The 13,163-nt window shown below is 40.2% G+C and overlaps 1 pseudogene; it reads right to left on the bottom strand.

Moving 5' to 3' along the window:
* Window positions 1–4,311: 4,311 nt before the first annotated feature.
* LOC134797346 (uncharacterized) lies at window positions 4,312–11,855 on the bottom strand (annotated as a pseudogene).
* Between the last annotated feature and the right edge of the window lie 1,308 nt (window positions 11,856–13,163).

Genomic DNA, 13,163 nt, shown 5'->3' with positions numbered 1-13,163 from the left:
CGATCTTTCTTTATTTGTAACGAAAGGTCTTTTGAGCCCTTTTTAATAATTTAAGATATTATTTTCTTTTATTTATTTTATTGATTAATTTTGACGTGATAACGTCTTATAAATCGATGAACACCGGTAGCATGCAAGAAAAAGTGTCACGTTGTGAATAAATCTCCATGGTAACGTTGTGGACAGATCTCCATGGTAACGTTACGTAATGTAATGGTAATGTTTTCTTATGACGTTATCACGCAAAATTATCGTCCGTAAATCGACTTTACAGACAACCATATTTTTGTATCTTATCTTAACATCACTTCCACCTCCACTCCAACTTGGATGTTCGAGAAGTTGGAGAAGTTGATAAAGTTGGAGAAGTTGAAAAAGTTGGAGAAGTTGAAGTTGGAGAAGTTAAAGTTGGATAAGTTGAAAAAGTTGAAGAAGTTCGAGTTAGAGAAGTTGAAGTTGAATTTGAAGAAGTTGGAGAAGTTGAAGGTGAAGATGTTGAAAAGGTTGGAGATGTTGAATTTGAAGAAGTTGGAGAAGTTGAAGTTGAAGTTGAAGAAGTTGAAAAGGTTGGATAAGTGGAAGAAGTTGCAAACGTTGGAGAAGTTGAAGTTGAAGAAGTAGGAGATGTTGAAGTTGAAGAAGTGGGAGAAGTTGAAGTAGAAGAAGTTAGAGAAGTTGAAGAAGTTGGAGGAGTAGTCGAAGTTGAAGAACTTGAAAAAGTTGGAGAATTTGAATTTGAAGAAGTTGGATAAATTGAAGAAGTAGAAGTTGAAGAAATAGGAAGATAAATAAGTTGGAGAAATTGAAGAAGTTGAAAAAGTTGGAGAAGTTGAAGATGGTGGAGAAGTTGAAGTTGAAGAAGTAGGAGAAGTTGAAGTTAGAGGAGTTGAAGTTGAAGAAGTAGGAGGAGTTGAAGTCGGAAAAGTTAAAGTTAGAGAAGTTGAAGTTGAAGAAGTTGGCGCAGTTGAAGTTGAAAAGGTTGGAGAAGTTGAAGTTGAAGAAGTAGGAGAAGTTGTAGAAGTAGGAGTTGAAGTTAGAGAAGTTGAAGTTGAAGAAGTTGACAAGGTTGGAGAAGTTGAAGTTGAAGAAGTTGACAAGGTTGGAGAAGTTGAAGTTGAAGAAGTAGGAGAAGTTGAAGTTGAAGAAGTTGAAAAGGTTGAAGAAGTTGAAAAGGTAGGAGAAGTTCAAGAGCATTTCAGAACATTCTGGAATGTTGTCGAAAATTCGAGAACATTCTAGATCATTGTGGAACATTCCAGAACACTTTCGAATGTTGTGGAATATTCTGGAACATTCGAAGCTGTCTCGGGCACAGAATAACTAATAGTACTACCGTACAGAAAATTCACTCCTTCATAAAAGTCAGATTTAGGTATAAAATTATACCTATACTCGCCGCCTGCAACAAAATTGAAACTTATAACCGCGCACGAACGGTGAATCTTCTTTGCGCGAGCGCCACGTGACACGACTATCGTGCGGTCGAGCGGCAGCCTACTGCCGGCCCTGCGGCGCGCCGGCCAAATGTACCTAAACTGCGTAGTGACACCCCCCTGTCTCGGGTATATACATCAGTCAAATCTTACAAAAAAATGTCCTAAAAAAACAATGCGTGATGTAGTTCTATATTTTTTGTATGTTGTTTGGAGTCCTTGGAGGAATGTGAAACTATGTTTTGCAAGCAAAAAAAAGTTGTGCTCCCTGCGTAATTTGCAAAAAACTGCAAAAATTTCGGAGTTTTTTCAGTTTTTGCACTATTATTATAAAACTATGGGTTTTTGGTCAAAACTTGCTATGCAATGTTAAAAGAACATTAAATTTGGAACAATTTAAGCGTAAGTACAGCGCCTCATGTTAAATAGTTCATGAGATATGGAACTTTAAAAAAGGGTATTTTTTTCCTTAGAATGAAATTTTTAGTTTTTCCTATATTTCAGGACAAATATCGGCACAACCGCTCATGCTATGAGATATATTGCGATGAATAAAGTTGTAGCAAATTTAATTACCTTTATTTAAGCGCAAGAAAGGGTCAGTAAGTTCTACAGTTCTCTAGTTATCGTAAAAAAATGAAATTGCTATAATGAGGAAGGCAACTAATGTATTGTTTAAGGCATTATCAAAATCCGTACAAAAGGCAGTACCATCGTCGAGAGTGACATCTACGATTAGCTTTTACCGGTCTTCTCCGATAGCAGCAGAGCGATGTTAGAGATCAACCATTTTTAAGATTACGCCATAAGAAATAGCTTTAAAACGGGGTTGACAGATACATTTGTACAGCTACAAGTGCCAAGTGATACTACAATACAGCCTGTATACAGCTTTTACGATAAAATTAGCTTGTAGTGTTTCACAACACTTAATGTTTTAAAACGGAGTTGACAGATACTTTTGTACAGCTAAAAGTGCCAAGTGTTACTACAATACAGCATGTATACAGCTTTTACGATAGAATTAGCTTGTAGTCTCTCACAACACTTTTAGTTTTATAGTAGATTTTTTATATTCTGATAAAGCACCCCATGCTTCCGCAGAATCCTTTATAATGATTTTATACAGCTTGAGCTGTATAATGTCTGTAAAGTACCTTTTATACAGCTTAAATCTTTTCTGACACTCTTATACGTCCCTTAAATCACTCTAAGTTCTTAATTGGCTGCTATATTGATGTTGCCGACACTTCCATGCTACTTGGGCGTCTTATGGCTGAGATGATGATGATGATGATTCTATTTATGGTGATGGCTATAAGAGCTCACTTAGTCTCATCGCTGGGCCACGGGCACTGAGCGGAATGTCACAAGGTCTTTTAACGAGACGATGCTCGTCGTCTTACAAGACGCTGCCATGTCGTCTGTCAGGACAATACCATGTCGTCTGTCAGGACGATACCACAGGACGACGCCATGTCGTGTCACGGGACGACGCCTTGTCGTCTCACGGGGCGACGCCTCGTCGTCTCACGGGTCGACGCCATGTCGTCTCATGGGACGACGCCATGTCATTTCACGGGACGACGCTTGTCGCCTCACGGGACGACGCCATGTCGTCTCACGGGACGACGACATGTCGTCTCACGGGACGACGCTTGTTGTCCCACAGGACGAGGCCATGAGGCGTAAGTACCCGTGTACTTTTTGTGACGGTGCCTGTAGGAAGGTCACTGCGTCTCGTCGCTGGGCCATGGGCACCGAGCGGAATGTCACGAAGTCGGAGGTTTTCAAAATATTTTTACGATTTAAATTTCTTGATCTTTTTAAACTTGCTTTGTAAACGTGTTGCTCGGCTGAGTTACAAAAGCGTACTGAAGAGAAAGCAGCCGCGCGCTGGCAACCGGGCGACATTAGTACTTGGGTAGCGCGATAGATGGCACTACTAGTTGAATTCGCTTGATTAGGGCTGAGTTACAAGGGTGTTATCTCATAATGTGGTTCAAGCGAAGGCACGGACACCTAAATATTAAATTATATTAGTTTACTAGCAAGGTTTTGATACTTGCCGAGCAGTTGTTATCTTGACCAAAGCACACACATATACCATATTACCTATCTAAAAAGATTTTAACTTGAAAGAGTCAAGAGACAGTGTGTAGGCATTTAGGTAGGTATTTTAGATTATGAAACAAAATTAAAATTGATAGAGTCTGTTCGGAAAGAGAAGAGTCGTGGAATGTATTGGGCCCCATAGGTAAGTACTTTGCACGACTCTTCTCTTTCCGCACAGACTCTATCTAATTTTTATGTATGTATGTAAACACTTTATTTGTAAGTTATGTTAAGTGCATAATACAGGTTAAAATTTGGTTAAAATACAATGAAACAAAATAATATTTACATAAAATGTACAAAAAGGCGAACTTCAGGACCGATGATATCCGATCACGTTAATTTATTTAATCGTATGGCGCATATAAATAAACATTTTTACAATAGATAGCTACATAACTATAATTATAAGTCCACATTCAGGGACCCGATCCACGAGATTGCGTCGTTAATGAATTTTTTGTTTATAAAAAAAAATCGCAAAGGCCCTTAAGCATAATATTCTTCATTTTTAGAACCAATTTTCATATTTTCAGCGTTTGTGCAAAATTTATTATAATTTTTTAATGTGCATTTTAGACAACTTATGTTCGTGAATTTTTCTATCGAGCGACAATCGAGCGAAAGTCGAAAACTCAGGATTCGAATCGCTAAAGGTCATAGAGAAAGGCCTCTATATTGCTAATTTTTTAGCTGGAAATACGGTTGTATTGTGATCTAAAACAGCGCTACGAGCCTACTTGTAGATTACATTTTGTAGAGACTACATTGTAGAGCGCAGCGCCGCGTATGCCGAATATATAGCCCTAAACACTGTCATAAGACTAGTGTATCGAAGCTCCGCCATGCCCCCTGCCGAAAGCGCCATCGTCTGCGAATTCTGCAGAATAACCAACACAATTTTCATGTTCTGTACATCGAAATTCTCCCACTTACAAGAATACACCGCTTCCTTAAACGTTAAACTCGCATCGATGAGGCGCTGTCCTGTGAAACAATCCACGGAGACCTGGGTTAAAGCGAAGGGTATCTTTAAATAGGTATTCTCTAATCCACCCAGCAATAGAACTATAAGAGATGTCGCCAGTAAGCAAAATTCAATGGCAATGGAGTTGCTAAAAATGTGGCTCGTTAATCGTAATAGGGCTAAGTTGCTTGCGTGCGCTTGGATGATGAATTCTAGCTGTTGCTTAATATATTGATTTCTTAGTTTCTTTTCATTCTGACCGTCTCCGAAGGTCAATGCTTGAGCGTCGGCCCAGAGATGGAGTAGCTCATGGCTCAGGGCTGTCATTTGTGCTTCTATGTAGCCTGTGACGACGACGAGGAGGCACTCGACGGTCCCAACCGCATACGACAGAAACATCACGACCATACCCACTAGAATGTGAGATATCTCGTAGTTTGGTGATTCGAACATTGGTTCTAGTCCTGAAACAATAAGACAGTAAGAAGATTTGCAAAATATATGTAAGTAGGTACTCTAAAGTAAAAAGAGGGCCCAGCGCCAAGACACTGGAAAGATGAATCATATTACGGACACTGTCCGTCGGACAGTCGTTCAGCTGAATGTATCAATATAACCCGAGAATGGGTAAAGAGGAGATACCTACTGTGAAAGCTCTCAGCCCGTAAATACATGGAAAATTTTATAGCTAAACAGCTTTCACGAACCAGATCTGATGTATTAATTATGCACTGCTTTTAAACTCTCGCCAGTCGTCGGGATTTCTAATCGATATAATCAATATTTCATATGCACATAGGAGAATCTGACTTGTGTATTGTGTAATAGACTCTAAATCTGAAGTGCGCTTTTAATACTAACCGTAAAGAACTTGCAAGTCTTCTATTAAATGCTTTCCAGGCAGCAGGTGTGGCATTAACACATAGATTAGGCCGTTGCTGACCAGCATGGCCCAGACGAAGATGGCTCGGCGCTTCACAATTCGCAGGTTCTTGAGAAGATTCTGGTACATTCGGCTGTCTCGGTCTATGCGCTTGTCGAATGCTAGGTATGCTACAAATGCTTTCTTTGCACGGTTGCTAGCAACAATATTAAGTAGATTAGTTTTATGTTTGACCGCAAATAAATTAAATATAACGTTAACCTCAAATTGGGGTCCTCTCAGGTCAGGAGCCTAGCCATGGCATTTTGCTCGCTTTGCCACCCTATAGTTACGCCACTCAAAGAAATTAATATTTTAACCGTAGCTTCCCAATACATATATGATAGTATTATTTATGTTGTTAAGAATCTAGACACCTTCACTAAGAATTCTGATGTCCATAACTATAATACTAGAAATAAAAATAAGCTTGCTGTCAAAAAGTTTCGTGTACGTAAAGTACAAAAGTCATTCGTTGGGCAATGCATTCATTTTTATAACAAGTTACCTGAGGATGCTTTAAGATTACCCTTTCCAGCTCTTAAGAATTACCTAAAAAAGTCATTGATGTTGAAGGCTTATTACAGAGTCGAGGACTACTTGACAGACAAACATGCATGGTCCAAACCAGAAACTGTAATAAAAACAAGTAGCAATTAAAAGCATTGTATTATGTGTAGAGTTATAGGTGACTCAGCTCAGATAAGAAAGCACATCAAATTTTATGAAGGCATCTCATGACAATCAGTCAGATTCATATAATATTCTCATTTCTTTTATTGACTTTATTTTCTTTTACTTTTGTAAGAATTTGATATGTTTTCTGAAAGAGCTACGTATTTGTATGATTTCATGTACATATATGTTTTTATTTATCATATTTATATAAAGTTATATACTTAATACTGAGTATAATTGCATGAATTCTATAGTAAATTAAATTGTATTTTTCTTATTTACTTCGTAATGGATGTTAATTATAAGATGTAATAATGTTTTGAAAAGATATGTCCCGCCGAGTTTGTTGCCGGTCCCGTATTGGGATACCCTCCTCCAATTGAGGGGGGATTTAAATCTTCTCGAGGCAGAGGTGTACGGTTGGAGCCGGTATAGTTTTATTTGACGTTCATAAGCGCATTGTAATATGCCTATTTGAATAAACAATTTTTTATCTTTTATCTATCTTATCCACTGCATTGGCAGTTGATCAGCTAACTAAGACTGAAACTGCGTTTTGGCTAGATTGGCGTCCGATGCTGGGTACAGTTTTAGGTTCTAATTTGTCCAACGTTATGAACATTTGTAAGTAAAATACATTTGATGCAGTCCCAACTACGTCAGAGGACCGGTATATGTCGCAAAGAGAAATTAGGATCAACTTTCGAGAATATTTAAGAAAGTATATTTGTGTCGCTTAACTTCAAACTCGAGTAAATCCATTCGACCTTCTCAGCAGATATCTACCCTACCATCGCCCACACTGTTGAAGCCCAGCCTGATGAAGTCTACGCTCCGACCTACTCGAGCCCACGTTCAAAACCCCGAAAGCTTTCAACTCGAGCTCTCTAGCCGCTTTGCTTGCCTAGAGAACTTGGCTTCGAAATCAACGACGGGCTAGTGGAAACTGTCCACACAGTAGGGTCTATGTTTTTTAGACCCCGTCGTAAAGATAAACCTCAGAAATTGACCGAGCAAACCTTAAACCTCATGGCTGAACGACGCTCGCTACAGTTGCAGTCTCCCGATGACGCGAAGTCATATAGGCAGCTCAATAGACGTATATATATCTAAGTCCTTGCGACATGATCTACGTCTCTTTAATACTAACCGTATTAAAGAGACTATTGAGCGAAACCAAGGCTCCAAAGTGTTCGCAAAGGACAAGTCTATTGGGCAAAGCCAGCTGACAAAGCTGAAACGGGAAGATGGCAGCATAGCGTCGAGCAAAGTGGAGGTTTTAGGCGAGATCGAGAGGTTCTATGGAAAGTTATACACTTCGATCGCAAAGCCCGTTGACAGCTTGGTAGGAGATCCAAGAGCCAAGCTGTCCCGACATTATACCGAAGATATCCGGACATCAGTCTGTACGAGATTAGGATGGCCCTGAAGCAGCTTAAGAACAACAAGGCGCCGGGCAAAGATGGAATCACTTCAGAGCTTCTGATAGCGGGTGGAACATAACACCGAGGGCATAACGCCTGAAACATGGAATAGAGGCGAGGTGGTGCTGTTCTTCAAAAAAGGTGATAACAGCCTATTGAAGAACTACAGACCCATCACGCTTCTGAGCCATGTCTATAAGCTGTTTTCAAGGGTCATCACGAACCGTCTCGAACACAAACTTGATGACATCCAGCCTCCCGAACAAGCCGTATAGATCACATCTATACGCTGCGGCAAGTTATACAGAAGACCGAAGAGTATAACTTGCCATTATGCTTAGCGTTTGTGGACTATGAGAAAGCCTTCGATTCGGTGGAAACATGGGCGGTGCTTGAGTCTCTTCAGCGATGCCATATTGACTATCGGTACATCGAAGTGTTGAAGTGTTTGTATAGTAACGCCACCATGTCGGTCCGAGTACAGGAGCAGAGCACGAAGGCGGTTCCATTGCGAAGAGGCGTAAGGCAGGGAGACGTTATCTCTCCGAAACTGTTTACTGCCGTAATGGAAGACTGCAACATCAACGGCGAATACATCACTCACCTTCGGTTTGCCGTCGATATCGTAGTCATGGCAAAGTCGATGGAGAAACTCAGCATGATGCTCGATGACCTCAACCGAGTTTCACAACGGGTGGGCTTGAAAATGAACATGGACAAGACGAAACTTATGTCAAATGCCAATGTTGTGCCCATCCCAGTCTCTGTTGGGAACTCGGTACTCGAAGTTGTTGACTCGTACATCTACCTAGGACAAGTAGTCCATTTAGGTAGGTCCAACTTCGAGAAAGAGGTCAACCGCTGAATCCAACTCGGTCAGGCAGCGTTCGGGAAACTACGTAATGTCTTTTCGTTCGACATACCTGAGTGCCTCAAGACGAAAGTCTTTAATCAATGTGTGTTACCAGTGATGACTTACGGCTCCGAAACGTGGTCTTTCACTATCGGCGTCATCTCAAAACTCAAAAGTCGCTCAACGAGCTATGGAGAGGGCTATGCTCGGAGTTTCTCTACGTGATCGAATCATAAATGAGGAGATCCGTAGACGAACTAAAGTCACCGACATAGCCTACCGGATTAGCAAGCTGAAGTGGCAATGGGCAGGCCACACACATTGCACGCAGAGAAGATGGCCGATGGGGTCGAAAAGTGCTCGAGTGGAGACCACGGACTAGCAAGCGTAGCGTAGGAAGTCCACCCACAAGATGAACAGACGACCTTATTACTTAAGGTCGCCGGAAAACGCTGGATGCGGGTCGCTTCCAACCGGTACGTATGGAGGACCAAGGGGGAGGCCTATGTTCAGCACTGGACGTCTTATGGCTGAGATGATGATGATGATGATGATGATGATGATGATGATGATGATGATGATGATGACCATCGCCCACACTGTTAACTGTACATCGGTGGACTTTATGCCTTTTGTGATAAGGTCCACCGATGTACAGTGAGGAGTGTTGCTGTTTGTACCTACGTAGGTTGCCCTGAAAGTTTCGGGAATTGGAAAAAATACGCGTTTAAATGAAATAAAAGTACTTTTATTGTTTTTCAAAGTATTCTCCTTTGTGTTTAATGCACTTTTTCATTCTCTGAAACCAGTTTTCAAAACAGTTATTGAACTCTGAACTGGGGGTTGACGAAATGGCCATTTTATAAGCGTGGACTGCTTCTTCCGCGGTCTGAAAACGCTGACCACGCAACCGATTCTTTATTTTCGGGAAAGTAAAAAAATCGTTGGGACTTAGGTCGGGGCTGTACGGAGGATGGTCCAGTAATTCGACTTTTTCGCCCTTCAGATAGTCGTTTGTTTTCTGAGCAGTATGAGGGCTGGCATTATCATGGTGTAGTACGGCGGTTAGGGTTATTTTTTCGCAGTTCAGCAAAAACAATCGGTAAACAAACGCCTATATACCAATCGGCATTGACAGTTCTTCGATCTTCAAGAGCAATAGTCGCCACGTGACCCGATTTGGAGACAAACGTGGCTACCATTTTTTTGATCGTGCTGCGAGAACGAACAACTTTTGTTGGCTTCGGCTCGTCTTCGTAAACCCATACTCGAGATTGGTTTTTGGATTCAGGCTCATATGCGTAAATCCATGACTCGTCACCTGACACAATACTAAAAACGGCAGTTGAGCTTCCTCCATTAAATCTTTTTAGGGTTTTGTGGCACCAATTGACACGGACCGTTTTCTGGTCGTCAGATAACAAGTGAGGAATCCACCGGGAAAACAACTTCCGCACGCCCAACTCTTGCTGTAAAATAACTTGTACCTGACTCATTCCAATGCCTAAAGTCTCCTGAATTTCCCGATATGTAACATGCCTATCTTCTTTTATCAGTTGGCGAACAACATCGATGTTTTGATCGGTAACGGCAGTTTTCGGTCGACCCTCACGTACGTCATCCGCAAGAGACACACGGCCACGTTGAAATTCCGAATACCACCTGTATATTGTCGTCTTCGAAGGTGCTTCACTACTAAAAGCAATAGTCAATCGGTCTCCACATTGTTGTTGTGTTAATCCACTTTTAAAGTCATAATAAATCATTGCTCTAAAACTTTCGCGGGACAGCTCCATTTTCACCAGCGACTCAACGACTTTAAAAAACAATTGAAAATAGAACATTGTTTTTTTTTTCTAAGTGGCCAGTGTTTTCGAATAATGAGACTATGCTTGTAACAAAGAGGTATAACACATGTCAAATATACGTTCCTAAGTATGCAATTCCCGAAACTTTCAGGGCAACCTACGTATTAATACCAAAATCGCATAATCTGACAGATGGATTTACCCGAGTTTGAAGTTAAGCGACTCAATTTGTTGTCTGCTTTTACCTGTTCACATGCACAGAAAAGAGCTTAACCACGGAGATGGCGCAGGCGATGCCTAATGAGAGGTTGACAATGATCGCTACCAGGTCGTCGGTCTCGCGCCATAACACGAACCACGCCAGGGAGACCACATACACGTAGACGATCACAACAACGATTATCGTCAGAACCACGAACGCTATAGGAGTTCCTGGAATTTAAGTAAGTAATCTAACATCTTTTTGATACTTTTATTATCATACCTATCCTCGTAAAATAATCTGGCAAATCAACTTTGTCGGTAGAAAAAGGCGCGAAATTATTTTTCTCTATGAGAAGACCACTCTTTGTGTCAGTTTTTTTTTATTTGCCGCCAATTTTTACTGTTGGAAATGGCTTGCCAAATTATATGCACAATTGTACATAATAAGATGAAATCATTTTCAGAAACTTAGCAGAGCGTGAAGTAGTCTAGGCGTGGGCGAAGTTGCACCTGCGAGGCGCTTTTCTTTCAGTGTGTACCTATTCCCAAGGGTATCAAAAGGTTTGGCGCCCACAGGGCCCCCTTGAGTGCGAGGTGGTGGATGAGGGCCTGAGGGGCTCTTCGCCCACGCCTAGCTACGCCACTGTCTCTTAGGATTCGCCATTCTGTAATACTACAACTTACACCTACCTCTTCCATCGACGTTTAACGCCATAAGTCTCAGTAGAGTCGCAACGTTTGATAACATCGTCGGCAAGTCACAGTACTCCAGACCAAACCTACAATAGAGTCACATCAGTCAGGAGATTTGATTTTATATGGACTAACGTGGTCACAATGATGCGAATCCGCACACCTCCCCGGTGTGTAAGTATATCTTGCTCGCACCCCATTGTGGCTTGCGGATCCTCAACTCAACAATTATGAACTAGTGCCTAGAGAGGATTGGCACGCAATATTGGCGCCCCTTGGCTACTTTGGGACATTATAGAATAGTAGATTGTTAACCAAAGGATGAAATGATGTCACCCGAGTTAAACACTCTACTTTTCATTTCAAATACGAGGAAAGTAAAATGCACGTGTTTTTTTAAAAACATGTATAAATATACATTTTGAGAGTATTTTTTAGGGTACTTTCAACTTTCCATAACAATTTAGGCAAAAGTATCGTTATTTATGGAATGGGGAGTCAAATATGGAAATTGTATAACAAATCCATTTATACCCATCTTTCAAATGCTTATCGTAAAAAAAAATCACTTTTAGCATATCTTTTAGAACAACAATGATCGTCTTTCAGAGCATAAGAAATGAAAAATTATGTTATCTACAGTTAACAAAATAACCAGAACCAACTTACCTGCGCAACTTCTCCCATATAGTCAAAACCTTAATTCCAACAGTGCCCCCTAAGCCAATTGGCTGGGACAGCATCATTGAAGTCACCATCTGGTTTGTACTTTATAATATGCAATAGAAACCAGAATGAATAGAGATTAACTTTTATGTCGTATTGTTCGATGTACCTACTCCTTAATTTAAGCTCTTGTGGTAATGAAGAAACTCCAGGAGAGTACTATCTTCTTTATTTATTAACTTAATAACTAGCTACAGGTATAACGTTTAGTTTTTGGGAATCTATATAAAATACGTGTGGCCGCTTCGGCTGTAAGCTGTAAGGTGAGTAGGACAGAAGTAACGATGAATGACAAACAAAAGCAAAAGTGTACAATCATTAAAATTAATGAAATTCCAGTTTTTAATACAATATTACAAATATACATTAATAGATTTATAACAATACAAGAATGCATACACATATAAATATAACATAAATAAAAATAAATCAATACTCAATATATAATATAAATAAATAGATATGAATTCGAACCCGAAAAGTAAAGGAAGTTAAAGAAGTAGGTACTTAATCGAGAAAAACAGAATGATCTAAGTATCGGAAAGCCACAATTTTCTAAGCCTCGCCTTTTCGTTATAACATCGAAACTATACGGATCGTGACTTCAAGGGGAGAAAAGCGGCATACAAGTCTGAATGCGTGTCCCAGTATTCCCTCAGCCAGCGCGAGACGTTAAAGTAAGCAGGAGCCCACATTGCTTTTCAACATTCAAAAGTAATTTATTTCGATTTCTTTCGATAATTGCCGGTAATTGGATACTTACAGATAGATTATCTACTATTTTATTTAGTTATAAGTTCATCATTAGTAGTTAATTGCGAGTGATTACTCTGATTACTTTTTACATAGATTATTAGGCTAGGTTTTAGAAAATGTGGGTTGGGTACTTTTGTGTCAATTTGTGTGGGTACGGTTGTGACTACTAAACTTAAGGCAAAGCAGAGAGATTGTTTGGCAGTGCTATATACTTTTACAGCAACAAACAACAATAGAAAAACATATAATAACGGACACACGTATAAATATTCTTAGGTATAGGGCGATCCAGAAAGTATAAGCAGAACTTTGCGATGCTGCCTTTTGGATTCATACTACTAACTAGATAGAAAAACGTATGTGAAATCGTCAGTTACTCATTTATCTATAATTATTTACGTTCCTCGCAAAGCTTGTGTGAAAAATACGCGAAATACGGAGCATTTCTTCAGAAACATGAAAATATATTGTGCACAAATGGTCTACGATTCCTAACTTCACGCTCAAAGAGTTGGCGAATTCTGCAGTAGTTAACATCGGAGCCGCACGTAAAGCTATTCGAAAGTATAGTAAGGACACTGCAG

This window comes from Cydia splendana, chromosome 15 (genome assembly GCF_910591565.1).
Source record: "Cydia splendana chromosome 15, ilCydSple1.2, whole genome shotgun sequence".
Taxonomy (NCBI): Eukaryota; Metazoa; Arthropoda; class Insecta; order Lepidoptera; family Tortricidae; genus Cydia; species Cydia splendana.
Note: the sequence above shows the minus strand (reverse complement) of the source record. Positions and strands in the feature narration are given on the sequence as shown.